Source organism: Narcine bancroftii, chromosome 10 (genome assembly GCF_036971445.1).
Source record: "Narcine bancroftii isolate sNarBan1 chromosome 10, sNarBan1.hap1, whole genome shotgun sequence".
NCBI classification, from domain to species: domain Eukaryota; kingdom Metazoa; phylum Chordata; class Chondrichthyes; order Torpediniformes; family Narcinidae; genus Narcine; species Narcine bancroftii.
In genome coordinates, this window is record NC_091478.1 from 35822367 (window position 1) to 35848535 (window position 26169).

General features: G+C 43.9%; 1 protein-coding gene across 1 annotated transcript in view; it reads left to right on the plus strand.

Moving 5' to 3' along the window:
- Positions 1 to 1325: 1325 nt before the first annotated feature.
- The window catches only part of LOC138744460 (phosphatidylcholine:ceramide cholinephosphotransferase 1-like), a 166775-nt gene continuing 141931 nt past the window's right edge, over positions 1326 to 26169 (plus strand). Inside the window, exon 1 of the mRNA XM_069900661.1 lies at positions 1326 to 1474. The gene's annotated coding sequence lies outside the window, so the exon portion shown is untranslated. The remainder of the gene's footprint in view (positions 1475 to 26169) is intronic.

Genomic DNA, 26169 nt, shown 5'->3' on the forward strand with positions numbered 1-26169 from the left:
AGCAAATTTTGATCAAGTATTAAATCATTCTACTCGTGATGTCAATAGCCTCTTGGAACTCTTTGAGGAATAATTAGTGTTCCTGGCCAATGCATTATCTTGAAGGAAACAAATACAGATTGTCAGATGAATGGCAGATGAAATTCATTAATACAAAATTTGAAGTGCTTCTTCTGGATTGAGGAAGAAAAATCTATTTCTGGAAAACTTGAGATGAAAGGGTAATGAATATAGCAACAAACATGTCAGTTAAGAAAAGCATAGAGTGCATTTCTTCACACGAAATGTGGTGAGAATTTGGAATCTGCCGCTGCATAGAATGATGGAAACTGATACTAGTCATGTATTTGAGGGATGTTAGGAACTTTGAGGGGGGAAAGAACAAGTATGAAGTAGAAAAATCAGAACAGACTATTAATGACAAAAGGCTTGTGTGTGTGTGGTATAAACATTAAAACATTGGTCATTTTCTATGCAATTATAATAAATGGCAATTTATTAATTTGTTATTTTTTGGAACCTTGGTGTTCTGCCTCCACATTATAATTTCAACCATCTCGTCTAATCAGGCTGTCGTTCAAGATTGAACTCTACTTGCTTCCACTGCTTTTACGGGTTCGAAGGTGGCTAATGAGACCAACCTGGGGACTGTAGACTTTGCGCAGGTGGAGCAGGAGATGGCCGATGGCCGCAGCTCATGTGGGCTTCTGAAGGCCCCGATGCTTGTCCTTGAGGTTCTCAATCCCATCGCCAATGGTGCGGTGAACATCAACATGAGTGGTTATGAGCCAGAGGCTACCAGGGGTTAGTGCAGATGGTGCACATTGTCTAGGAAGCTTCCAGCACATCCTTGGATCTTTTTCTCTGGTTATCTCCTTCCATGGCAGAGTATGTGTCCAGGAGTCTTGTGCCAAGTCTGTGAGCCATGACTTGTAAATGTGATCATTTGGCTGCAATGCATTTTGCAAATGTTTTCAGGATGTGGAAGGTTCTTCATCATCCACTGACTGATTGACTGACTCACTAACTTGTAAAGTCTCCCATTCCTTTGGAAATCCATCTGACTTCTTTCTAATCGCATTGATCTGTCTTCTGCTCGAGTCACTGATATTGAACTTGCCGCTTTTGTGCGGCAGCAGAAGAAACCGGTTCTTCCACTCTTCTGGATTGCCCTTTCACCATCGTGCAATGCTCCGTTCCATTCTCATCTGTCCCAGACAAGCTGACAGCTCCTAATGCAGATCAGCAAAGCAAAGCATCAAACCTCATTGGCCATCCCACAGTCTGAAGATGTGAGGTAAGCAGGCGAGGCAGTGGCATCTGGAGAACTGACAGTGTCTTAATAACTTTTATTCTGCACTATTGTCAATCAATGGAGTGATGCAACGGCAAATTGGATTAACTGACTGCTGGCAAGAGAGAGCATAAAGTGTTTTAAAGGGCAGACATGTTAACGGCATGCTGGGGGCTAAAAGTGAGTACTTTGATCTGTTACTGAATAACGTGTTCAGAGTTCAGTGTTTTATATTGTTTAAGAACCAGCTTTAGTTCCTCCTTCCACAAAGCAGATGACAAAATAAGCAATGTTAGTACAAATCTTTGCTTGGAATTGAAACGGGGCATTTTAGTGAAGAATTTTATTAAGAGGAACTGATAGTAATAAGGATGAACTGTGCTTTGTTGAAATCTTCAAATTCCTGTTAACAAGATATGCAAGAAATGTCGGCGTATCCAGCTCTGTAGAGTGAAAACGGTGGTGTAATCTGTTTTCATGTTCACTTCAGCCTGCCAGCCATTCCAGTTTGCATGCTGCCTAACCAGGTCCCTGCCCCTGCGCTCAGCTCCTGTACTCGCCACCTGGCAAACAAGGACACCCCGATGCCAGAGTACTGTTTATTGATTCCAGTTCCGCTTTCATCACAATGGGCTTTATTTGAGGGAGTTCTCCCCAGTAACCTGCATCCAACAATTGTCTTAAAGCCAACATCAGCCAGAAACAGATGCTCTGGTCACATCCATATTGTCATTTGTGAGAATGGGGCATGGACTGGCTGCTATGTTCCCTACATTAAAACACAGACCACAATTTGATGGTATCTGTATTTCATTTGGCTGGTGCAGGGGGTTGGGAAGATGCTCCTGGACTGCATGCTTTTCTTCCATATCCCTTCTCAGCGCTTTGAATCTCTACCCATCTTCACATAAAGGGAGTCGTATTAATCCATTAAGGTGTTGTCTCCAGCAGTTTTGATTTCTCAAGTTGCAGCCAGGTGGGAGAAGAGGTTCCACAAATTGATTCCTCTTTCGGAGTTTTGGGGAAAGAGAAATCGATGAAATTTCTTTGAGACCTGTTTTTTTTTCTTTTTTTTTCCACACCATTCAGGAAAACCTCCTTCTTCCTGCCATATCTCCAAAGCATTAACTGCATCAGCTTGAACACGTGTCTGGAGGTTTTCTCAGGAAAAATCATTTTCAGTGACTTGATAGTGGTCAATTTCAGCAAAGATCGAAAGAAGTAACTCTCACCTCCTGTGCCACATCCACCCTCTGATCTATGATCACTGCTGAAGGGTTCTTGCCAAGATCCTAGGTTGCAGTCAAATTTTTTTGGACAATCATTTTAGACTATAAGTGTAGGAGCACAATTAGGCCATTTGGCCCATCAAATCATCGCTGACATTTTTCCCTCTCTACCCCATTTTCCTGCTTTCTCCTTGTAACCTGTATTAATCAAGGACCTATCCACCCAATGATTTGGCCTCCAGAGCCATTGGTGGCCACAAATTCACCACGTTCTGGCTGAAGAAATCTATTCTGCATCTCTGTTCCAAAGGGATTGTCCTTTATTCTGAGGCTATGCCTTCTGATCCTCAACTGTTCTTTACAGACATGTCCACTCTATCCAGGCCTTTCAATTTTCAGTTAGTTTCAAGATTCAATTTACTGTAAATGAATAAATGTATTCCATTAGAAAAAATTACATATAGTTTAAGAAATAATATTGACATATTCGAACAAATATGGGAGCCTTACATTAAATACAATAGCGAAAACCTACCGGGGACAATCATTACCTAAGTTGATGGAAGGAGAAGGAAAGAAAAGAATGGACTCAGTAGAATTTCTGGTGTATTTTTGTTGGAATGACAACATTGTCTGACTGGCTTAATGCAACCTAGATAGTATACCTAAAATGGATGAGAGGGGGGGTGGGGGGGTGGCTTGGGAGGAGGGAGGGGGGGGGGAGAAAAAGTCACTGTATATGTGTGAAAAAGAAAAAGTGTGTATCATGGCTAATGTGATTTTATGGTGTGAAAATAAAAAATTTTTTAAAAAAAGATTCAATTTACTGTTACGTAAATAAAAGCGTCATATTGCACAAAATTGCTTTTGTCTGTTTGTAAGGCAAACTGATTCGCCATCGGCAGTAATTGCCTGACATGCCTCTTACAGACAGAAAGAGAAGCAAAAGAGATTCCCCCCCCAGACTAACAGAAGTGTCTGTGGATTTACTTCCAGCACTCCTGCAGCCACACAGTGCAGTCTAAACCCCAAGCTCCAGATTCAAACCTCCAATACCATTAGGAACTCTGCAGCGCCCTCGGCACCCTCTCGTATCCCGGTTCTGATACCTGGTATTCCTTCAGCCAGTTCTGAGCCAGTCTCCAGCAACCCTCAGGATACGTGGGCTCCTTGCCTCTAGTCAGGACTGCCACCTGTGTGGGTCCTTCAGCCGCAGAACCCCTCACTGGTCTGCCACCGTGGTCACCATCCTGCAAGTTGCTCCTCTGCTTCACCTTTTCAGAGGTGCCCCTGTGCCAATCCTCCACTACACTGGAATCTGCAAACCTCTCGTGGCTGCTACCATCTTTGGCGCAGTCCCCATGGTTGCGGGATTTTAAATAAAACTACAGTTGGCTCCTTTAACGGGCCATTCAAAGCCTGGAGATGACAGCCGGACTGGGAATTTGGACCCCACAAGAGCGCTGTGTCTCTGATCCCTGCTCTCTCCAGGTCTGCACCAGCAGCTATGCTGTCGTTACATGAACTTCAGCAGCACCGCAATTTTTATATATTTCATCGAGGATGCCCTCATCCTTCTAAACTCCAGCAAATACAGAGCCATCAAACACTCATTCATTAGTTCTCTCATTACTTGGATAGTCCCTGGATTTTACAAGTATCATTTCCTCGTAATTGCATTTTACCCCTTTCTGATGTGCAAATGTACTTCAATAGCACTAATATCCCTTGGATCTTCCAAATGAAATAAATTGGCTTTGGCAATGTTTTGCACTAAAATAGGACACATGCATGGTCCACCATGCAATGCATGAAAGGGTCGTATCTATCACGTCATTGGCAGTAAGGCTGTGGAGAAATGAGTCACTATATAAAGACTTCATGATTTTCACAGGACAGTTGCAGAAAAAGCTGCCATGAAGTTGAGGGAAAAATAGTCAGGTGGCCTTCCTTGGGGGAAACAATGCCCTGAATCCTGCAACCTCAGAGTCTGCATCCAAGGTGGCAATGCCTTTGCTGGCAGCAGTGGCCACGAGGAATTGCAGATCCCAGGTGAACAGAGGAACCGGTGAAGAGCCCCAGAAAGAGGAAGAACAACTCCTTCTTCTTCCCCCCCTCCCCCCTTCCCCTCCTCCCTCCTCCCCACCCCCTTCCCCCCCTCCCCCCTCCCCCCCCCCCTCCCCCTCCCCCCCCCTCTCCCCCCCCTCTCCCCTCCCCCCTCTCCCCCCCCCCCCCTCTCCCCCCCCCTCTCCCCCCCCCCCACTTCCCCCCCCCTCTTCCAAAGGACTCACACAAGCTACTAATGACCAGCTCATGGGAACCAGGTATTGGTACTGGGATTCAGGAGCGTGCTGAGGGCAAGAAGGGCTCACAAAGGGCCTTGGGTGCTGAAGGCCTTCCTGATCGTATCAGAGGTTTGGATCTGGAGCTTGGTCTACCCGATGGTTTGAACTAAAGCCTATTTCTTGGCTGCCGGAACACCTGAGGCAAATCTATGGACCCTCTGTGTCTCTGAAGGGACCCACTTTTGCTTCTCTTTCTCCTATTGTTCAGGGAACCAGGCAATGCTCGTGGCAACTCTTTGTTTGCCTTACAGCAGACAAAAGTTGGTATATCATGTATATTACATTTTAATGGATTATCACATAACAATAAAAGGAACCATTGAACAACTTAAAGAACAAATACAACATTTTTGTAAAGGACTGGCAGCCATACCTGGACTACATGGGGGCCCGGATACAGTAATAAAAAGGAACAAAGCGAAAGGTATAAAAGTAACTTGTGTGTACACAAAAATGTAGTTTTACCCAACTGTACTCTATATACTTAAAATGTGTGCAAGCTCTGATGGTGAATGGATCTGTATGTAGAGGAGGGAGGGAGGGACTTTTTGTTTTTGTTTGCTGTGTTTGTGAGATAAAGTTTAATATATTGTATATTTAAAATGTTACTATATAATTTTTTGGAAAAAAAAATCAAAATAAAATGTATAAATAAAACATTGTGGAAACATGGCAGGTAAAAGAAACAGAGTTGATGTTTCCAGTCAGATACCTTTCACCTGAAACATTAATTCTTTTTTCTCTTTGTACTGATGTGCCAAACCAGCTGAGTATTTTCAGCAGATTTTTGTGTTCATTTCAGCTTTTCAGCATGTGCAGGCTTTGATTTTTTTCAAAGTATATCCACAGCTATGTTTTTTTTAACCTTCATGATGGTAATACCTCAGGTATGTTTCTGCAGCCTTGCTCTCTTGCCATCATTTTTGAACTAACTGACTCACAGCTTGGCCTTAGCCTAAGGCCTTCCGTTGAAAATCCAAGGATTCAGGCGATGGACTCTTTAAGGAGAGAGAGAAAGAGACAATGATACGCTTTATTGTGGTGTTCTGAAGACCCTTCATTGGTTCAAGACTGACCACCAACTTTTTCAGGGGATCCTTGTGTGAGGAGGAGATGAATCATCAAAAGGGTGAATTAATTATACAATGTCTGCATTAGACCAGTAGGAAGAAGTGCCAATCTGCTGTTAACAGATAACCTATCTTAAACAGGATGCAGATGCTAGACGGGTGATTGTAAATTGAACAAATGGCCTTGAAAGCCAGTCACTTCTTATCTGTCATGAGCACTTGTCTAACTCTTATTCTCTTGCATGTTTGTTCATTACTGGGTACAAATATATAGATCCTGGACTTCTAGATTAAAAGACCATGGTCTTTCTGAGTTGGCATGAAAACCTCAAGCCACATCACACTGAGCACTGGTGTACTTCAGAACTGCGTGCTCAGCCCTTTACTGTTCACGCTGCCAACTCACTGCCAGGCTCGGCTCTGAAAGAATCCTAGAGTTTATGGTAGTCAGCTGATTAAGGCAACAATGGTGAGTAGGCTGACCGAGAGCAAGTTGAAACTCTTGAACAGTGGAGCAAGAGCAACAAGCTGAGTCTCAACATGGACAAGACAAAGGAGATGATTGTGGACCTGGAGGATGAAGGACCACTCCCCACTACATCATCAATGGCTCTGTCATAGAGAGAGTGAAGAGAACAAACCTCCTTGGTGTCCATTTAAAGGACTACCTATCCTGGACCCACAACACTTCCTTATTCATTAGGAAAGCAAAACAGCTCCTACACTTCTGAAGGAAGTTGAGGAGGGCCAGGCTACTGGCCACTATCCTATTGACATTCCGCAGGAGCACAATAGAGTGTGTCCAGGCTGGTAGCATCATCGTTTTCTTTCTTTGGCTTGGCTTCGCGGACGAAGATTTATGGAGGGGTATGTCCACGTCTGCTGCAGGCTCGTTGGTGACTGACAAGTCCGATGCGGGACAGACAGGCACGGTTGCAGCAGTTGAAATGGAAAATTGGTTGGTTGGGGTTGGATGTCGGGTTTTCCTCCTTTGTTTTTTGTCAGTGAGGTGGGCTCTGCGGTCTTCTTCAAAGGAGGTTGCTGCCCACCGAACTGTGAGGCGCCAAGATGCATGGTTGGAGGTGATATCAGCCCACTGGCGGTGGTCAATGTGACAGGCACCAAGAGATTTCTTTAAGCAGTCGTTGTACCTCTTCTTTGGTGCACCTCTGTCTCGGTGGCCAGTGGAGAGCTCGCCATATAACATAATCTTGGGAAGGCAATGGTCCTCCATTCTGGAGACGTGACCCACCCAGCTTGCGGACTCTGCCAGCTCGAGTACTTTGATGTTGGTGATGAAGTCACTCCAATGAATGCTGAGGATGGAGCAGAGACAGCGCTGATGGGAAGCGTTCTAGGAACTGTAGATGATACCGTAGAGGACCCATGATTCGGAGCCGAACAGGAGCATGGGTGTGACAATGGCTCTGTACACGCTGATCTTTGTGTGTTTCTTCAGGTGGTTGTTTTTCCAGACTCTTTTGTGTAGTCTTCCAAAAGCGCTATTTGCCTTGGCGAGTCTGTTGTCTATCTCGTTGTCGATCCTTGCATCAGATGAAATGGTGCAGCCAAGGTAGGTAAACTGGTAGTCTGTTTTGAGTTTTGTGTGCCCGATGGAGATGTGGGGGGACTGGTAGTCATGGTGGGGAACTGGCTGATGGAGGACCTCAGTTTTCTTCAGACTGACTTCCAGGCCAAATGTTTTGGCAGTTTCTGCAAAACAGGACGTCATGCGCTGGAGAGCTGGCTCTGAATGGGCAACTAAAGCGCATTGTTTGCAAAGAGTAGTTCAGGGACAAGTTGCTCTTATGTTTTGGTGTGAGCTTGCAGGCGCCTCAGATTGAAGAGACTGCCGTGCGGTACTGGATGTAAACAGCGTCTTCATTGTTGAGGTCTTTGTAGAGTAGCTGCAAAGCATCAGTATGGAGGGTGATTAAACTGCTGAGAAGATCACTGGGTTCTCCCCTATAATCTGCAGGGATCGGTGCTTAAAGAGGGCTCAGAGAATCATTGAGGACGACCTGCCATCCAGCCTGCAGTATCTTTGAGACACTACCTTCAAGGAAGAGGGGACAGGAGCATACAAACCAAGACTGCCAGCTTCTGACTGCAAGCAGTGAGACTGCTTAAAAAGCCAAGAAGCCCATAAATCACTTTATGAATATTATTTTGGATGGCTCCATGTACTTGTCATTTGTATGTAGGGTGTACTGTGTGTCTGTGTGCATGCACTATGGACCAGAGATGGGCAGTTTCCTCAGGTGGTATATGTAGATCTAAATCTGAATTTATTGTCATGAACAATTCATGAAATTTGGTGCTTTGTGGCAGCTTCGTAGCACAAACATTCATATTTAACCATCTTACATTTACTATAAATAACAGTGAATGAAAAGTAAGGCAGTGTCTTTGGTTCATTGATTATTCAGGAATCTGATGGTAGCCGGGGGGGGGGGGGGGGGGGGGGGGGGGGGGGGGGGGGAAAGCTGGCCCTTGTGCTGTTCAGTGCTTGACTTTAGGATCCTGTACCTTTTCCCCAGTGGCGAAGAGGGCATGGCCTCTTTGAGGATAGAGGTTGCTTTATTAAGACACCGCCTCGTGTAGATGTCCTCAGTGGAGTGAAGTCTGGTGCCTGTGATGTCGCAGGATGATTTAACAACCCTCTGAGGTTTATTCCTCTCCTGTACGTTGGTGCCTCCATACCAGGCAGTGATGCAATCAGCCAGAATGCTCTCCACGGTCCACCTGTAGAAGTTTGAGTGTTTTCCGTGACATAGTTTCCTCAGAGACCTCTCAAAGTATAGCCGCTGGCGGGCCTTCTTTGTGATTGCATCAACATGGAGGCTCCAGGACAGATCCTCAGATGTTGACACCAGGAATTTGAAGTTCTTGACCCTCTCCTCTACTGAGCCCTCGATGAGGACGGGGGTCGTGTTCCTCGGTCTTCCTCCTGACGTCCACAATCATCTCCTCAGTTTTGCTGATGATGATGAGCGCGAGGTTGTTGTTACATCATTCAACGAGATCACATGACCATCAACTTGGATTGCCCAAATCTGAACAAAACCATTACTTCTTCCATGTATCCTCCAGCCACTCATTAATCACCCCCTTGGTGCTGGCAAGAACTGTTGCACTTGCTCTTGTTCCTCCTCCGTCACTATGTGGGGCCTGAAGCAGTCCTTCTGAGCAAAGCAACACCTCACCTGAATCCGCAGGGACAATTTTCTGCATCTGGTGCACCTGATGTGGCCTCCTCTACCTCGGGGAAAACTGGATGTAAACTGGGAGGTCATTTAGGTGAAAACCATCACAGTGGGCAACCATATGAATTCCACACCCATTGCCACACTAACATGGCCTCATGCAGTGCTAATTTGAGGCCACCTGCCAATTGAATAAACACCTTGTATTCTGTCTTGGAAGTCTCCACCAGATGGCATTAATAGCAACATAAAATTTCCATTATAAACCCCCCCCCCCCCCCCACCCTGAACATCTGTCTCCCTGTGGGTGTGTCTCTCCCTGTGTGTGGGTGTGTCTCTCTCCCTGTGTGTGGGTGTGTCTCTCTCCCTGTGTGTGGGTGTGTCTCTCTCCCTGTGTGTGGGTCTCTCTCTCTCCCTGTGTGTGGGTGTGTCTCTCTCCCTGTGTGTGGGTCTCTCTCTCTCCCTGTGTGTGGGTCTCTCTCTCTCCTGTGTGTGGGTCTCTCTCTCTCTCCCTGTGTGTGGGTCTCTCTCTCTCTCCCTGTGTGTGGGTCTCTCTCTCTCCCTGTGTGTGGGTCTCTCTCTCTCCCTGTGTGTGGGTCTCTCTCTCTCCTGTGTGTGGGTCTCTCTCTCTCCCCCAGGTGTGGGTCTCTCTCTCTCTCTCCCTGTGTGTGGGTCTCTCTCTCTCTCTCCCTGTGTGTGGGTCTCTCTCTCTCTCTCTCTCTCTCCCTGTGTGTGGGTCTCTCTCTCGCCCTGTGTGTGGGTCTCTCTCTCCCTGTGTGTGGGTCTCACTCTCTCTCTCTCTCCCTGTGTGTGGGTCTCTCTCTCTCTCTCCCTGTGTGTGGGTCTCTCTCTCTCTCTCTCCCTGTGTGTGGGTCTCTCTCTCTCTCTCCCTGTGTGTGGTCTCTCTCTCTCTCTCCCTGTGTGTGGGTCTCTCTCTCTCTCTCCCTGTGTGTGGGTCTCTCTCTCTCTCTCTCTCCCTGTGTGTGGGTCTCTCTCTCTCTCTCCCTGTGTGTGGGTCTCTCTCTCTCTCCCTGTGTGTGGGTCTCTCTCTCTCTCTCTCTCCCTGTGTGTGGGTCTCTCTCTCTCTCTCCCTGTGTCTGGGTCTCTCTCTCTCTCTCCCTGTGTGTGGGTCTCTCTCTCTCTCTCCCCCTGTGTGTGGGTCTCTCTCTCTCTCTCCCTGTGTGTGGGTCTCTCTCTCTCTCCCTGTGTGTGGGTCTCTCTCTCTCTCTCCCTGTGTGTGGGTCTCTCTCTCTCTCTCCCTGTGTGTGGGTCTCTCCCTCTCTCTCTCCCTGTGTGTGGGTCTCTCTCTCTCTCTCCCTGTGTGTGGGTCTCTCTCTCTCTCTCTCCCTGTGTGTGGGTCTCTCTCTCTCTCTCTCCCTGTGTGTGGGTCTCTCTCTCTCTCTCTCCCTGTGTGTGGGTCTCTCTCTCTCTCTCTCCCTGTGTGTGGGTCTCTCTCTCTCTCTCCCTGTGTGTGGGTCTCTCTCTCTCTCCCTGTGTGTGGGTCTCTCTCTCTCTCTCCCCCTGTGTGGGGGTCTCTCTCTCTCTCTCCCTGTGTGTGGGTCTCTCTCTCTCTCTCTCTCTCCCTGTGTGTGGGTCTCTCTCTCTCTCTCTCTCCCTGTGTGTGGGTCTCTCTTTCTCTCTCTCTCTCCCTGTGTATGGGTCTCTCTCTCTCTCTCCCTGTGTATGGGTCTCTCCTCTCTCTCTCTCCCTGTGTGTGGGTCTCTCTCTCTCTCTCTCTCTCCCTGTGTGTGGGTCTCTCTCTCTCTCTCTCTCTCTCTCTCCCTGTGTGTGGGTCTCTCTCTCTCTCTCTCTCTCCCTGTGTGTGGGTCTCTCTCTCTCTCTCTCTCTCTCTCTCTCCCTGTGTGTGGGTCTCTCTCTCTCTCTCTCTCTCTCTCTCTCTCCCTGTGTGTGGGTCTCTCTCTCTCTCTCTCTCTCTCTCTCTCCCTGTGTGTGGGTCTCTTTCTCTCTCTCCCTCCCTGTGTGTGGGTCTCTCTCTCTCTCTCTCTCCCTGTGTGTGGGTCTCTCTCTCTCTCTCTCTCCCTGTGTGTGGGTCTCTCTCTCTCTCTCTCTCCCTGTGTATGGGTCTCTCTCTCTCTCTCTCTCCCTGTGTATGGGTGTCTCTCTCTCTCTCCCTATGTGTGGGTCTCTCTCTCTCTCTCCCTGTGTGTGGGTCTCTCTCTCTCTCTCTCTCCCTGTGTGTGCGTCTCTCTCTCTCTCTCCCTGTGTGTGGGTCTCTCTCTCCCTCTCTCTCCCTGTGTGTGGGTCTCTCTCTCCCTCTCCCTCCCTGTGTGTGGGTCTCTCTCCCTCTCCCTCCCTGTGTGTGGGTCTCTCTCCCTCTCCCTCTCCCCCTCCCCCTCCCCCTCCCTCTCCCCGTCTCCCTGTGTGTGTGTGTCTCGCGCCCTCCTTTCCTCCAGTTCCCCAGCCCCTTCCCTTTGAGGGCTACCCTTTCCAATCACTTTTCAACTTCTTTCTCTTCTACCCTCCCATCTGTATTCACCTATTACCTCTTACCTGCTTGTCTGTTCTCCTCTTCCTGCCTCTCCTCTTCTCCCCCTCCCCCACACCTCCTTATTCAGCCACCTACCTTTGTCCAGATTCCTGAGGAAGAACTCCAGCTCAAAATGTCTTTTTTTAACACAGCCCCCCGTGGTGAAAATTTCCCGTTGATAATTTTCACACTCTCCCTCCGTCGTGGCCGTTCAAACGGGAAGGACGTTTTCACTAAAATACTCGAGTCAAGGTGAGATACAACATCACAGCATCGACGTGGTCCTATTCATTTATGCCCACTGTTGCGGATCACCTGCAGTCCACAAAAATGTCTAGAGTTGCCGCTGGAAAAATTTTGGAATGGGAATGAGCGACTCATTCCCGTTCCAAACTTTTATTTTTAAAAATGCAGCCTGAAATGTGGGAAATTTTCCAAAATTGGTCACCTGTCACTTCACATGAATGCTTCTCGATCTGTTGAATTTCTCTGGCACTTTTGTGTATTAACACCATCACTTCTTATTTGATTCAATGTGATAATAGAAGATACATAAAAGATGCTTATCTCATATTTTCAGCTAGCTTTTGCACTTTCCAGCCAGCTGAGTGTCGCATGGTAAACACAGATAGTAATGATTACTGAAGAGAAATAGTGTTGATAGAAAAGTTAAACTTGCGCTCAGGTGTCAGTAATGATGAGCTGTACTCCTATCTTTGAATCAGTCCAGGGTAACACCCAGTAGATGGTAAATCAGATGAATGGATAATGTTCAGTTGAATTATTCAAAGTACAGAGATGTTCTGATGAAAATTTAATTTCTCTCAAACTGTGGTTAAATAAATTTTATGGTTATTTAACATCAAGTTACTGTTTGTTGCGGGCAAGTTGGCCATCACATTAATGACAAAAAGTACCTTCTTCATCTGGGACGTGAAAGTGATACAACATTGAAGAAAGTTACTTACCTCTTGGGGGTTTGGATTACGCATTCTTTCCTTTCTTTGCTATCAATGACTGCTGGAAAAGCTTTCTCTTCTCTCCACAAGCTGCACTCTCCATTGCATTCTGCATTCCCCAGCTCCCATGTGTAATGGAGGCTTGGCTAAATTAAACACCTGTGCAGAAGCTCTGTAAACCATTTACCTCCATCAGCCAGCTCCCCACCATGACTACCAGCCCCCCCATATCTCCATCGGGCACACAAAACTCAAAACGGTCAACCAGTTTACCTATCTCGGCTGCACCATTTCATCAGATGCAAGGATCGACAACGAGATAGACAACAGACTCTCCAAGGCAAATAGCGCCTTTGGAAGACTACACAAAAGAGTCTGGAAAAACAACCAACTGAAAAACCTCACAAAGATTAGCGTATACAGAGCCGTTGTCATATCCACACTCCTGTTCGGCTCCGAATCATGGGTCCTCTACCGGCATCACCTACGGCTCCTAGAACGCTTCCACCAGCGTTGTCTCCGCTCCATCCTCAACATTCATTGGAGCGACTTCATCCCTAACATCGAAGTACTCGAGATGGCAGAGGCCGACAGCATCGAGTCCATGCTGCTGAAGATCCAGCTGCGCTGGGTGGGTCATGTCTCCAGAATGGAGGACCATCGCCTTCCCAAGATCATGTTATATGGCGAGCTCTCCACTGGCCACCGTGACAGAGGTGCACCAAAGAAGAGGTACAAGGACTGCCTAAAGAAATCTCTTGGTGCCTGCCACATTGACCACTGCCAGTGGGCTGATATCGCCTCAAACCGTGCATCTTGGCGCCTCACAGTCCGGCGGCCAGCAACCTCCTTTGAAGAAGACCGCAGAGCCCACCTCATTGACAAAAGACAAAGGAGGAAAAACCCAACACCCAACCCCAACCCACCAATTTTCCCCTGCAACCGCTGCAACCGTGTCTGCCTGTCCCACATCGGACTTGTCAGCCACAAACGAGCCTGCAGCTGACGTGGTCATTTACCCCCTCCATAAATCTTCGTCCGCGAAGCCAAGCCAAAGAAAAGAATATAACCAAAGCACTGTCACCTAATCAAGTCCCTCTGTTAAAGTATCATTGGAGTGAGTATAGGGAGAGAGTACTGATGGTAATGATCAGCCATGATCTAAAATGGCGGTGCTGGCCTGACGGGCCAAATGGCCTACTCCAGCTCCTATTGTCTAGATCAAGACATTGAATGCAACCTTGAGATTCTTTTTACCTGTGGGCCAAAAAGAAGGAAATGTTGACTTTGCCAACACTTTTTTTTTTAAAGTAATAAATAATGAGTAAAGTAAGTCCTTAAATGAGTTTGAGTCTGCTGTTCAGGAGGGTTGAGAGGTAACAACTATTCCTGCCCTGGAGGTATGAGTCTGGTGGCATCTGTACCTCTTTCCAGATGGCAGTCGAGAGAACAGAGCATGTCCTGGATGGTGTGGATCCTTAATGATTGATGGTGCTCTCTAATGACAGCATTCCATGCGGATGTTCTCGACGTGGGGTGAATTTTGCCTGTAATGTACTGAGCTGTGTTCAAGGCTTTTCACTCGGAGGTGTTGGTACCCTCATACCAGGCTGCAATGCAGCTGGACAGCACATCTGTAGAGGTTTGCCAAGGTTTCTGATGACATTCTGAACCTCCTCAAACTTCAGAGGAAGTAGAGGTGCTGTAGCGCTTTCTTAACAATTTCAGTATATTGGGTCCAGAAAAAGGTCCTCCAAGATAGTGACACCCAGGAATTTAAATTTGCTCACTCACTTCACCTCTGTTCTCCAGAGGATCACTGGTTCATATACCTCAGGTTTTCCTTTCCTTTTCAGAAAGCTTTAGTGACATTAAGTGATGGGTTGATGTTACAACAGAATTCAGCCAAATTTTCAATCTCTCTCCTTTATGCTGAGTCCTCACCCTTTGCATCATTGATGTGTTTACTGCTGAAATGGTGTGAAGGAAAGGGAATGATGCATTGGATAGCCTGGCAGTTGTTGGCAAAATGTTGCCTTCCATTATTAAAGTCGAGGTGAAACGAAAAATTTATGGCAAGATTATGCTTAATCAGTGCAGATTGGCAATGTCACCTCTTCCATGCTAACCATCAACACAGGAACACCCCAAGGCTGCGAGCTTAGTCCTCTACTCTATTCCCTGTAAAACTATTAATGCACAGAAGAAGTTCAGTTCCAACTCGTATCAGAACTGGAAATGATGAGTCAGATGCAGGATGGAGATTGAGCACCCAGCTGGGAGGTGCCAAAACAATAATCTTGCTCTCAGCATCACCAAGACCCAAGGATCTTGATTTCAGGAAGGAGAGGCTAAGGGACCACATATCAGGAAAGGAAGTGGGGAGCGTGAGTACCTTCAAATTCCCTCGTCCATATTTCAGAGACCTTATCTGGAGCCAACACATCGAGGCGACCATGAAGAAGGCACACCAATGCCTCGACTTTCAAAGCACTGAGAAGATTTGCCATGCCCTTGGATGGTTTATATTGCAGGTGCACTGTGGAAAATATACTTTCAGTTTGGTTGGGAAATGCAAGTGCCAGGGATGCAGAAGGTGGCAAACATAGCCAGGTCCATCACATGGTCTGACTCCTCATCCATCACAGATATCTATGTGATGCATTTCCTTAAGGCAGTCAATAGCATAATGCCCTCCCATCACCCTGGTCACAGCCTCTTCTCACTGCTACCTTCATCCAGAAGTCTGAAAAACCAGTTCCTTTAGGTTTAAGAGTGGTTTCTTTCCAAGAGCTGTCAGATTTTTACATGAATCCTGAGCTGCTCCCGATATTTATTATCCATCTTATGCATTTATTTTCTTATTACAATTTAATTAACTTTACAAATGTAGTTCTGTTTACAGATACTGCTCAGCTGCAGCAATTGTGTATATTGGTGCATATGTACATTGTACAATGGATATGACAATAAACTCATTATTATCATTAGTTTGATGAAAAGTAAATAATTGTAATGTGGAGAATTGGACACAGTGAGCAGATGGAGTGTAATGTGGCGAATGGGATACGGTGAGCAGATGGAGTGTAATGTGGTGAATGGGATACGGTGAGCGGATGGAGTGTAATGTGGACACGGTGAGCGGGTGGAGTGTAATGTGGACACGGTGAGCGGGTGGAGTGTAATGTGGACACGGTGAGCGGGTGGAGTGTAATGTGGACACGGTGAGCGGGTGGAGTGTAATGTGGACACGGTGAGCGGGTGGAGTGTAATGTGGACACGGTGAGCGGGTGGAGTGTAATGTGGACAATTGGACACAGTGAGCAGGGTAAGGGCAGAGCTCAATCAGTTTGAAAGATTGTAAAATTAACAGTGCAGGGACTGAGAAAGATATCGAAATTAAAGTGGGTAAATCCAATACAAATTATTCCCAGGGAAAGAAAGGTTGGAATTTAAACGAAAAATTGAAACCTTCACCATCTCCAAAGGCAACAAAGCCCTAAAGGAATGGATACCACACATTTAATAGATAGTTTTGAGTAGCACGATGATTGGTTGGAGATAATTAATTATTATCATGTTGTTCGAATGCCTTTTGCATATGAGCACACAAGGGTACTTGGAAGGGTGATTGGGAGAAAATGAGGGTTAATGAGGTGGAATTAAGGGAGGGCAGAAGTGAATATGTGTGGGGGGGGGGGAATTTGAACTGCTGTATGATCATTCTTCTGTAGTGTGTGAGAACATAGCACACCTGATGCAGGGAAATAGATGTGAGCACATGCACCCATAATATATGCTAAGATCATGCATGTCTGTGATAATGTTGGCATTGTTCCAAGCCCTCGCTCTGCCACTTCAACACGGTAGCTAGTTTGCAATGGCTACCTCGTATAAAAAGAAATCTCACCCAGCCTTATACTCCTCAAAGCAAAGTTCAGGGCTTGGAAGAACTGGAATCTCCTGGAAGAACACCAGAGCACTGTAATAAGACCAGGAACCTTGCAGCTTCTGCTCTCATGTTATGAAGACAGTTCTATAAATGTTATCTCAGAAATGCCACTAAAAGTGATACAACTGTTCAGGATGTTAAGTGACTATTGATGAGCTTGTTGATTTCATGATTAATTGCAACAAGCCTGAGGTGCAAGGTTGAACAGGAAGCAAGAAGAAAAGGCAGTGAAGCAAAACTGAGTGCAGATCAAAAGCCAAGTCTCATGCTTGTTGAAATGGTCACTGCTGACAAATGGCAGGTCAGTTACGGTCTGGTTTTTATTGGAGACTTTTATTATAACCATATAACCATGTTACAGTAGGTTGGGGAATCTTCAATTCTTACAATGAAAAGATTAAAATGCTTTTTTTTTGCCATTTAAAAAAAAAACCATTATTCATGATGAAGCTACATGGAATTAAGCCATATGTGTTTGCAAACAACTCGGACCAGATAAAGCAATGTTGACCAAACTTTCTTACGCACTATTTTTTCACTTAAGAAACAACTGGAGAAGAATTTATAGATATGTTTGTAAAATTTTGAACTAAAGTTGCTTTCTTAAATAAAGAAGGAAACACTGTAGCAAATGTAATACTGGTTATAAATAATTGTCACTTTTTTAGGGATTGCATCATTTGACCAACAGCTCCCCTGTTTGTAAGATAGAAAAATCAGAGATAGTTCTTTGAAGAACTCTGGAGTAAGAACACAAATACACTGTTCAACCTCTGAATGCCATAATTACAAAGCACCAATGTAATGGACTTTGTTGGAGGTTGAGAACTCATTGAATAAACATACTTTACAATCAACCTCAGGCTCCTCAAAGCTGAAACCGTGGATACCTCTGCTGCAGGATACCACGGCCTCATCTCCCCAACACCACTCCTTATCCCTACCTATCCCCTCACACCTCTCCTTACTCACACCCATCTACTCCTTTCTTCCTATCCCTTAGCCCTCTGACCCACTAATTTCCCCAACTCCTACTCTTTTCCCCCCCCCCCCCCATACCCAACTACTCTCCACCTTCTGAACTCCCCAGCCCTCCACTTCAACCCGGATTCCCCCAACCCTCCACCTTCTCCTCTGATGTCTCACTCTCCTCCCGCTACACCTGCCACTCCACTTTGACCCCTACATGGTTTTTACTATTCCCTCTGACCTTCCCCTCTTGGAGATGGAATGCTTTGTCCTAAGAAGAGGCCTCACCTTCATCCCACTTCCCCACACCTCAACTAGTTTTGTGCACACTACACCACCAAACTCTTCTTCCGACATTTTTGTCTCCATGCCCACTTCTTCCACCAGGATTATTCACCTTCTACTGCAGACCCTTACTCCCACCTTGATCCTTGTTCTTCCATGGACACCTTGTCCTTCATTGGACACCTTCCTGCCTTCTTCCTGCTTTGGACCTTTATATTTCCAACTGCTGCCAAGAATTCAAACATCTTAACTTCACTCTCACTTATTTGAATCTCACCTCCTCAGAATGCTTTGCCCTCCACCCTCTCCCCACTATGAAACCCACAGACAAGGTGGGGGGGTGCAGTTATGGTCTGGCACACAGATCTCTACATCAAGTCACCATCTCGCATACAATTTTTGACTTCATAATTTCTGGTCATTCCCTCAGCCTCCAACCTCATTGTTTCCCAACTTATACTGTTTAGTTCTACCTCCTACCCAAGTTCCACAACCCCAATTGGGCCAATAGACCCATTATTTCTGTGTGCACCTGCCACTCTGAACTAGCATCATCTTGGCTCCATTCCATTTTTCCCTCCCTGGTCCAGTCCTTCCTTATCTATTTCCATGACACTTCCACTGCCACCTTCCTCTTGCTGGCAGAACTTGTCCTCGCCTTCAATAACGTCTCCTTTAACTCATCCCACTTTCTCTAAGTCAAAGAGGTAGCAGATGGGTACCTACATGGGCCCCAGCTATGCCTGCTTTTTTGTTGGCTACATGGAGCAATCCATGCTACAAGCCTGCACAGGCAAGGCTCCTCAACTCTTTCTCTGCCACTTTGATGACTACATTGGTGCTGCCTCCTGCATCCATGATGAGCTCATCAACTTTATCCACTTTGCTGCTAAATTTCACCCCAACCTCAAATTCACTTGGTTCATTTCTGACAACACTCTCCCCTTTCTCGATCTCTCCCTCTCTCTCTTCATCTCAGTAGACAAATTCTCCATGGACATTTTCAACGAACCAACTAAATCCCTCCTTCCACTAATCACAGCCTTGGTGCCTAGCTCTGTGGCCATAGGAAATGCTACACTTGCACCCACACTCGTCACGAGCACTGGGTGGGGGATCAAAAACAAAGGGGCATCCTGCTAAGGTGAAAGGAAGGGTTTTAAAGGGGATGCGAAGAATGTATGTAACACTGAGAGATGTTGATATCTGGAAGTTCATTCCAGATACTATTATGATGTTTAAGAAGCATTTAGACAGACACCCAAATAGGCAAGGCATAGAAGAAATGGTCCCATTGCTGGCAAATGGGATTAGAGTAGATAGGCAAAGTGGTCAGTATGGATGTGATGGGCTGGAACGCCTGCTTTTGTGCTGTATATCTGTGGGTCTCTAATTAAAATTCAGTGCTCTTAGTTGAATGTTGCCTTTTCTCCACATCTTTTCTCTTACCTCTCCTCCTGGAGAGAGCAAGGACTGAGTTGCCCTGGCCATCTGCATCCAGTTGACCAGCCTATGCATTTACCGTGCCATCCTTTACAATTTCCACCAGCTTCAGCTTGAAATCATTCATAAACATTTCTTCAACTCCCCCCCCCACCCCATTCAGCAGTTTAAAGGGCTGTTGTCTTTGGGCCTCCATGCAACACCACTTTCCCAGGAACCTTTCTTTTAGTTCTTCCTATACCAACACTGAGAAATCCATGTCTTTCCATGTGAAGCAGTGATATAATTGCATGTCAATATACTGCATTTTCTGTTCATTGTGGGGTCTCCTCTATGAAGGAGAAACCAAATATGGATTGGGCAAGTGCATTGTGAATCATCTGCATTCAGTGTGCAGGAAAGGCCTGGAGCTACCTGTTGCCTCCACTTTAATTTTCAATTCTTCTCCCACTTTGACCAATCTGTCATAACAAGGCCTAAAATAAGCTTGAGGAACAACCCTCTCTTCCATTTGGAGAAATTGCATCTTTTACAATCATCATAAATATCGATAGATTGTTTTTCCCTCAGGGTATCAGGAATTAGCAGTTCTACTCTTAAGTTTTGTCTTGTTCTCTATCAGCAAACCTGAAATAGCTCCTACAGCTCTGTATTTTGCATCTTTTACATTCCTTTGTGTATCCAGCCTGTCACCATCTCATTTAAAGCTTTTTTCCATTTTCTCTCCGAACAGTGTCTGTAAGGGGTTTGCACGTTCTCTCCGTATCTGCGTGGGTTTCCTCTAGGTGCTCCAATTTCCTACCTTTCAAAACATAAGTATAGGCCGGTAGGGCCTGTTGCTGTGAGATATGTTGATGTCTAATGATGATCTTATCCCCAACTTATCCCCAATGCCAACCTTGCCTTACCGTAACAGAAATGATTCCTTTGTCCTCTCTAGTCCTGTCTAACCTAATCTGCGACTTGATGCTAACTTGTTTTCTAATTTTCCATAGTTGACAGAGTATTTGATTGAAGATGACAATGTTATTTCTCTTACCATAGACACTTCCTGGCCTGCTGAGAACTTCCAGCATTTTCTGTTTTTGTTACACGCTATTCCAGTGATTCTCAGCCATTTTCTTTCCACTCAGATATCACTTTAAGTAATCCCTATGCCAATTGTTACTGAAATATTTTGCTTGAGAAAAATTGTCATTGGCCCATTTCCTTTGGAGTTATGAAACCATGCACATAACGAGTCAATTAGGTACAATTAAAACAGTGGTTTTCAAACTTTTTAATTCCACTCACATACACCTTAAGCAATCCCTTATTAATCACAGAGCACTGATGGCAGAAGGAATACTTAGAGTGGTATGTGAGCAGAAAGAAAGAAAAAGGTTGAGAACCGCAGCACTACTCAGTTAGCCGCTTTCAGGTAACCAATCCCCTTCCAAATGATGGGAGGTGCAGAGTCTTCATGGTGGCTGGTTTGCCCTGATGTTGATCATAATTAGCATGTGCAGAGAGATATCTGGCTTCTCCATCAGAACACATCAGAACTGATTTGATGCAAAAAAAAGAGATCCCAGAGATAAAAACAAGGCATTCTTCAGTGGAATCATGACAAGACTGTTGTGAACACAGTCTTCAGACACCTGCCAAGAATGAAGATGGGATCAAGGCAATGACTTCAAGACACAAAGTACACTACAGTAATAGTAGTCTGTTGAGATGCATATTTCCATGCAGCTAACAATAAAGCAACATGATGGAAAGTCACAATACAGACCATTTTCTACAATGCAATCCCCACCTGGAATGTGATAAACTGATTCTGAGGGAAATTATGTATACACTTGTCTTAATGGCATTAAGATAAGGCTCTTACCGATTTGAACAGATCATTGTTTTTACATGATTAAGGGCAACTGACATTAAGTTTTGCAATAGCAAACAGAGAAATGAATGCAAAGCATGCACATAAATAGCAACTCCCTGAAAAATAACAGCAGGACGATTACAAAACACTCAGAGCATTAAAAAGGCAAGATTTCAGAAAAAAATAATCCCTCTTTCCAGCCTGATGCAAAACAAGACACTGACCTCTTCAGTAATTAGACTAGCATAAACAAATGCTGTGAACAGTGAAATAAGAAGGCAGAGAAAGCATGAAGAATGTAACAACAAAATTAAATTAGAGTGATAAACAATTGTCATTTGAGACATAGAACTATACAGCATAGAAATAGGCCCTCCAATCCTTGTATGGATCATCGAACACACAAATATACTGATCCTGTTTTTTCCTTCCCACATGCCCCCCCCCCACCCGATTCTACACTCATCAACACACTAAGAAACACATACTGTATAGGCATGGGGAAAACATGCAAACTCTACACAGGCAGCACTGGTGGTTAAGATTGAATCCAGGGCAGTGGAGCTGTGAAGCAGTGCTTCTACCACCTGTTCAAGTAGGTCTCTCAAATCATGTAATTATTGGATGAAGGTGAATCAAAGGGGCAGGCAGACACTTGCTTTAACCTTGGAATCTAGTTACTGCTGTCTGTGACGTGCTTGGAAATTTTGGAAGAAATTTGTGAAATTGCAGCACAGGGAAGATTTCCCTTGATCATTGTTCACAAAATTACATTTTAAAAGATTTAAAAAGGCAGTGGAGAGAGAGGGATCTCATTCTGCTGAACAGGACCATTAAAAATAGCAAATATGGTCCGCAATCCTCTAAATAGTCAGCAGTTTTCATTGTTGTGGCAATACATTTTAATTATTTTTTTTAAACTGGGGTCAAGTACTGTCTAAGTGCCAAATGAAAATAATACCAAGAATACAGTAACAGGTCAAAATCAGAATCAGAATTTATTGTCCTGAACAAGTCATAAAATTTGGTATTTTACGGCAGCGTCATAGAGCAAACATTCTATTATAACCATCTTATGACATTAATATAAAAAATAAAATAATGGTGCACAAAAAGTAAGGCAGTGTCTTTGATTCATTGATTATTCAGGAATCTGATGGCAGCGGGGAAGAAGCTGTCCTTGTGCTCGTCTTTAGGCTCCTTTTTCCCCGATGGTAGCAGAGAGAAGAGGGAATGGCCTGGGTGGTGGTTGGGGGGGGGGGGGCGGGGGGCTTTGAGGATAGAGGTTATTTATTAAGTCACCACCCCATGTGGATGTCTTCGATGGAGTGAAGCCTGGTGCCTGTGATGTCGCAGGCCAAGTTAACAATCCTCTGGAGTTTATTCTTGTCCTGAGAGTTGGCGCCTCCATACCAGGCAGTGATGCAACCAACCAGAATGCTCTCCATGGTTCACCTGTAGAAGTTTACGAGAATCTTCAGTTCTTTTATTGATAGTTCTGGTTCTGTTAAGTACACTATCACATCATCCGCAAACAGACTGATTTTATATTCCCTGTCTTTTATTTTTATTCCTTTTATATTATTATCTCTTCTTATCGATTCTGCTAGTGGTTCTATAGCTAGCGCAAACAATAATGGTGATAGTGGGCATCCCTGCCGCGTTGACCTGCTTAAGTTAAATTGCTTTGATACATGTCCATTTACTGTCACTTTCGCTAACGGTCCCTTATATAATGCTTTAATCCAATTAATATACTTCTCCGGTAAACTGAATTTTTGCAATACTTTGAACAAGTAATTCCATTCTACTCTGTCGAAGGCCTTCTCTGCGTCTAAAGCAACTGCTACTGCCGGTGCTTTATTTCCTTCTACTGCATGAATTAAGTTAATAAATTTACAAATATTGTCTGTTGTGCGTCTTTTTTTGATAAATCCAGTTTGGTCTAAATTTACCATTTTCGGTACCTGTTCTGCTAATCTGTTCGCTAATAGTTTAGCTATTATCTTATAATCTGTGTTTAGCAAAGATATTGGTCTATATGACGCTGGTGAGAGTGGATCTTTCCCTTGTTTTAGTATCACTGTAATTATTGCTGTTTTACATGAATCTGGTAAGTTTTGTGTCTCATCAATCTGGTTGATTACATCCAGGAGGGGCGGTATTATTAGGTCTTTAAATGTTTTGTAGAATTCTATTGGGAGTCCATCCTCTCCTGGTGTCTTATTATTTGGTAAATTTTTTATTATCTCTTGTATTTCTACTGTTCCAAATGGTTCTGTTAATTTATTTTGTTCCTCTATTTGTAGTTTTGGTAGTTCAATTTTAGTCAAAAATTCATCTATTTTCCCTTCTTTCCCTTCGTTTTCGGTTCGGTATAATTGTTCATAGAATTCTCTGAAGTTTTCCTTAATTTCTTTTGGATTATATGTAATTTGTTTGTCTTTTTTCCTTGTTGCCAATACCGTTTTCTTAGTTTGCTCTGTCTTAAGCTGCCATGCTAGGATTTTGTGTGTTTTTTCCCCTAGTTCATAATATTTCTGTTTTGTCTTCATTATATTCTTCTCCACCTTATATGTTTGTAATGTTTCATATTTTATTTTTTTATCCGCCAATTCTCTTCTTTTGGTTGTATCTTCCTTTATTGCTAATTTTTTTTCTATGTTTATTATTTCCCTTTCCAACTGCTCTGTTTCCTGATTATAGTCCTTCTTCATCTTGGTTGCATAACTTATTATTTGCCCTCTAATGAATGCTTTCATTGCGTCCCATAGTATAAACTTATCTTCCACTGATTCCGTATTTACTTCAAAGTACATTTTTAATTGTTTTTCAATAAATTCTCTAAAATCCTGTCTTTTAAGTAGCATGGGGTTTAATCTCCATCTATACATTCTTGGAGGGATGTCTTCTAGCTCTATTGCCAATAACAGGGGTGAGTGGTCCGATAATAGTCTAGCTTTATATTCCGTTTTCCTAACTCTCCCTTGTATGTGGGCTGATAACAGGAATAGGTCTATCCTTGAGTATGTTTTATGTCTAGTCGAGTAGTATGAGTATTCCTTTTCTTTTGGGTTTTGTTTCCTCCATATGTCCACAAGTTTCATTTCTTGCATTGATTTAATTATAAATTTGGTTACTTTGTTCTTCCTGTTAATTTTTTTCCCCGTTTTATCCATATTTGGATCCAAATTCAGATTGAAATCCCCTCCTATTAGTATGTTCCCTTGCGTATTAGCTACCTTCAAAAAGATATCTTGCATAAACTTTTGATCTTCTTCGTTAGGTGAATATATATTAAGTAGATTCCAAAGCTCTGAATATATCTGACATTTTATCATAACATATCTCCCTGCTGGATCTATTATTTCCTCTTCTATTTTAAATGGCACATTTTTGCTAATTAATATAGCCACTCCTCTTGCTTTTGAATTATACGATGCTGCTGTTACATGTCCTACCCAATCTCTCTTTAATTTCTTGTGCTCCAATTCAGTTAAATGTGTTTCTTGGACAAATGCTATATCTATTTTTTCCTTTTTCAGTAAATTTAGTAGTTTCTTCCTTTTAATTTGGTTATGTATTCCATTAATATTTAGAGTCATATAGTTCAGCGTAGCCATTTTATATTTTGTTTATCTTCTCTTTCCGTTTTTCCATCATTACCTTTCCTCCTTTTCCATTTCTGTTTTCTTATTTTCAACTCTTTACCAGACAACATTCCTACAACATCCAACATTTTCCTTATTCTCCTATTTCTATCTTCTTTATCCCCAATCTCCCCTTCCCCTCCTGAGTTGCCCTTTATCCCTTGTCGGACAACCACATCTCCCCTCTCCATTTGGATTTGCGAATCCACTCGCAAGCGTCAACTGATTTTGCAGTGACCGCTCTTTTCCCCCCACCCAGCCCCCCCCAGAAAAGATTTCGTTTTTTATATGTCACAAAGGTCACTCTTTTAGTTCCCTCCTTATTCTCTCTATTCCATTACCTTCCCTTATTAATTCTTGTCTATACTTTCTATGTTTTCCTCTAATTACAGATACTTTCACATATGCCCGTTGTCTCTATTCACTCTTATACCTCTTTACCCGCATACATATCAATCGTGGTCATTTTTACCCTCCTTACCCGTCTTCATCCCTCAGTCTATTTTTGTCTTTACCCACATACATATCAATCGTGATAATTTTTGCTCTCATTACCCGTCTTCATCCCTCAGTCTATTTTTGTAATTGTTCTGCAAATTTTCGTGCTTCTTCTGGATCCGAGAATAGTCTGTTTTGTTGTCCTGGAATAAATATTTTCAATACCGCAGGATGCTTCAGTGTAAATTTATATCCTTTCTTCCATAAAATCGCTTTTGCTGCATTGAACTCTTTTCTCTTCTTTAGGAGTTCAAAGCTTATATCTGGATAAATGAAGATTTTTTGCCCTTTATACTCCAGTGGTTTGTTGCCCTCTCTTACTTTTTCCATTGTCTTCTCCAGCACCTTTTCTCTTGTAGTATATCTTAGGAATTTTACTACAATAGATCTTGGTTTTTGTTGTGGTTGTGGTTTAGGGGCCAATGCTCTATGTGCCCTTTCTATTTCCATTTCTTGCTGTAGTTCTGGACATCCTAGGGCCTTAGGGATCCATTCTTTTATAAACTCCCTCATATTCTTGCCTTCTACATCTTCCTTAAGGCCCACTATCTTTATGTTATTTCTTCTGTTATAATTTTCCATTATATCTATTTTTTGGGCTAGTAATTCTTGTGTCTCTTTAGTTTTTTTATTAGATTCCTCCAATTTCTTTTTTAAGTCTTCTACCTCCATTTCTGCTGCTATTGCCCGTTCTTCCATCTTGTCCATTTTTTTCCCCATTTCTGTTAAGGTCATATCCATTTTATTTATTTTCTTTTCTGTGTTGTTTATTCTTCTTCTTAAATCATTGAATTCCTGTGTTTGCCATTCTTTAAATGACTCCATGTATCCTCTAACAAGAGCAAGTACCTCCTTTACCTTGCCTATCTTTTCTTCTTCTATTTCCCTGTACTCTTCCTCTTCCTCTTCTTCTTCCT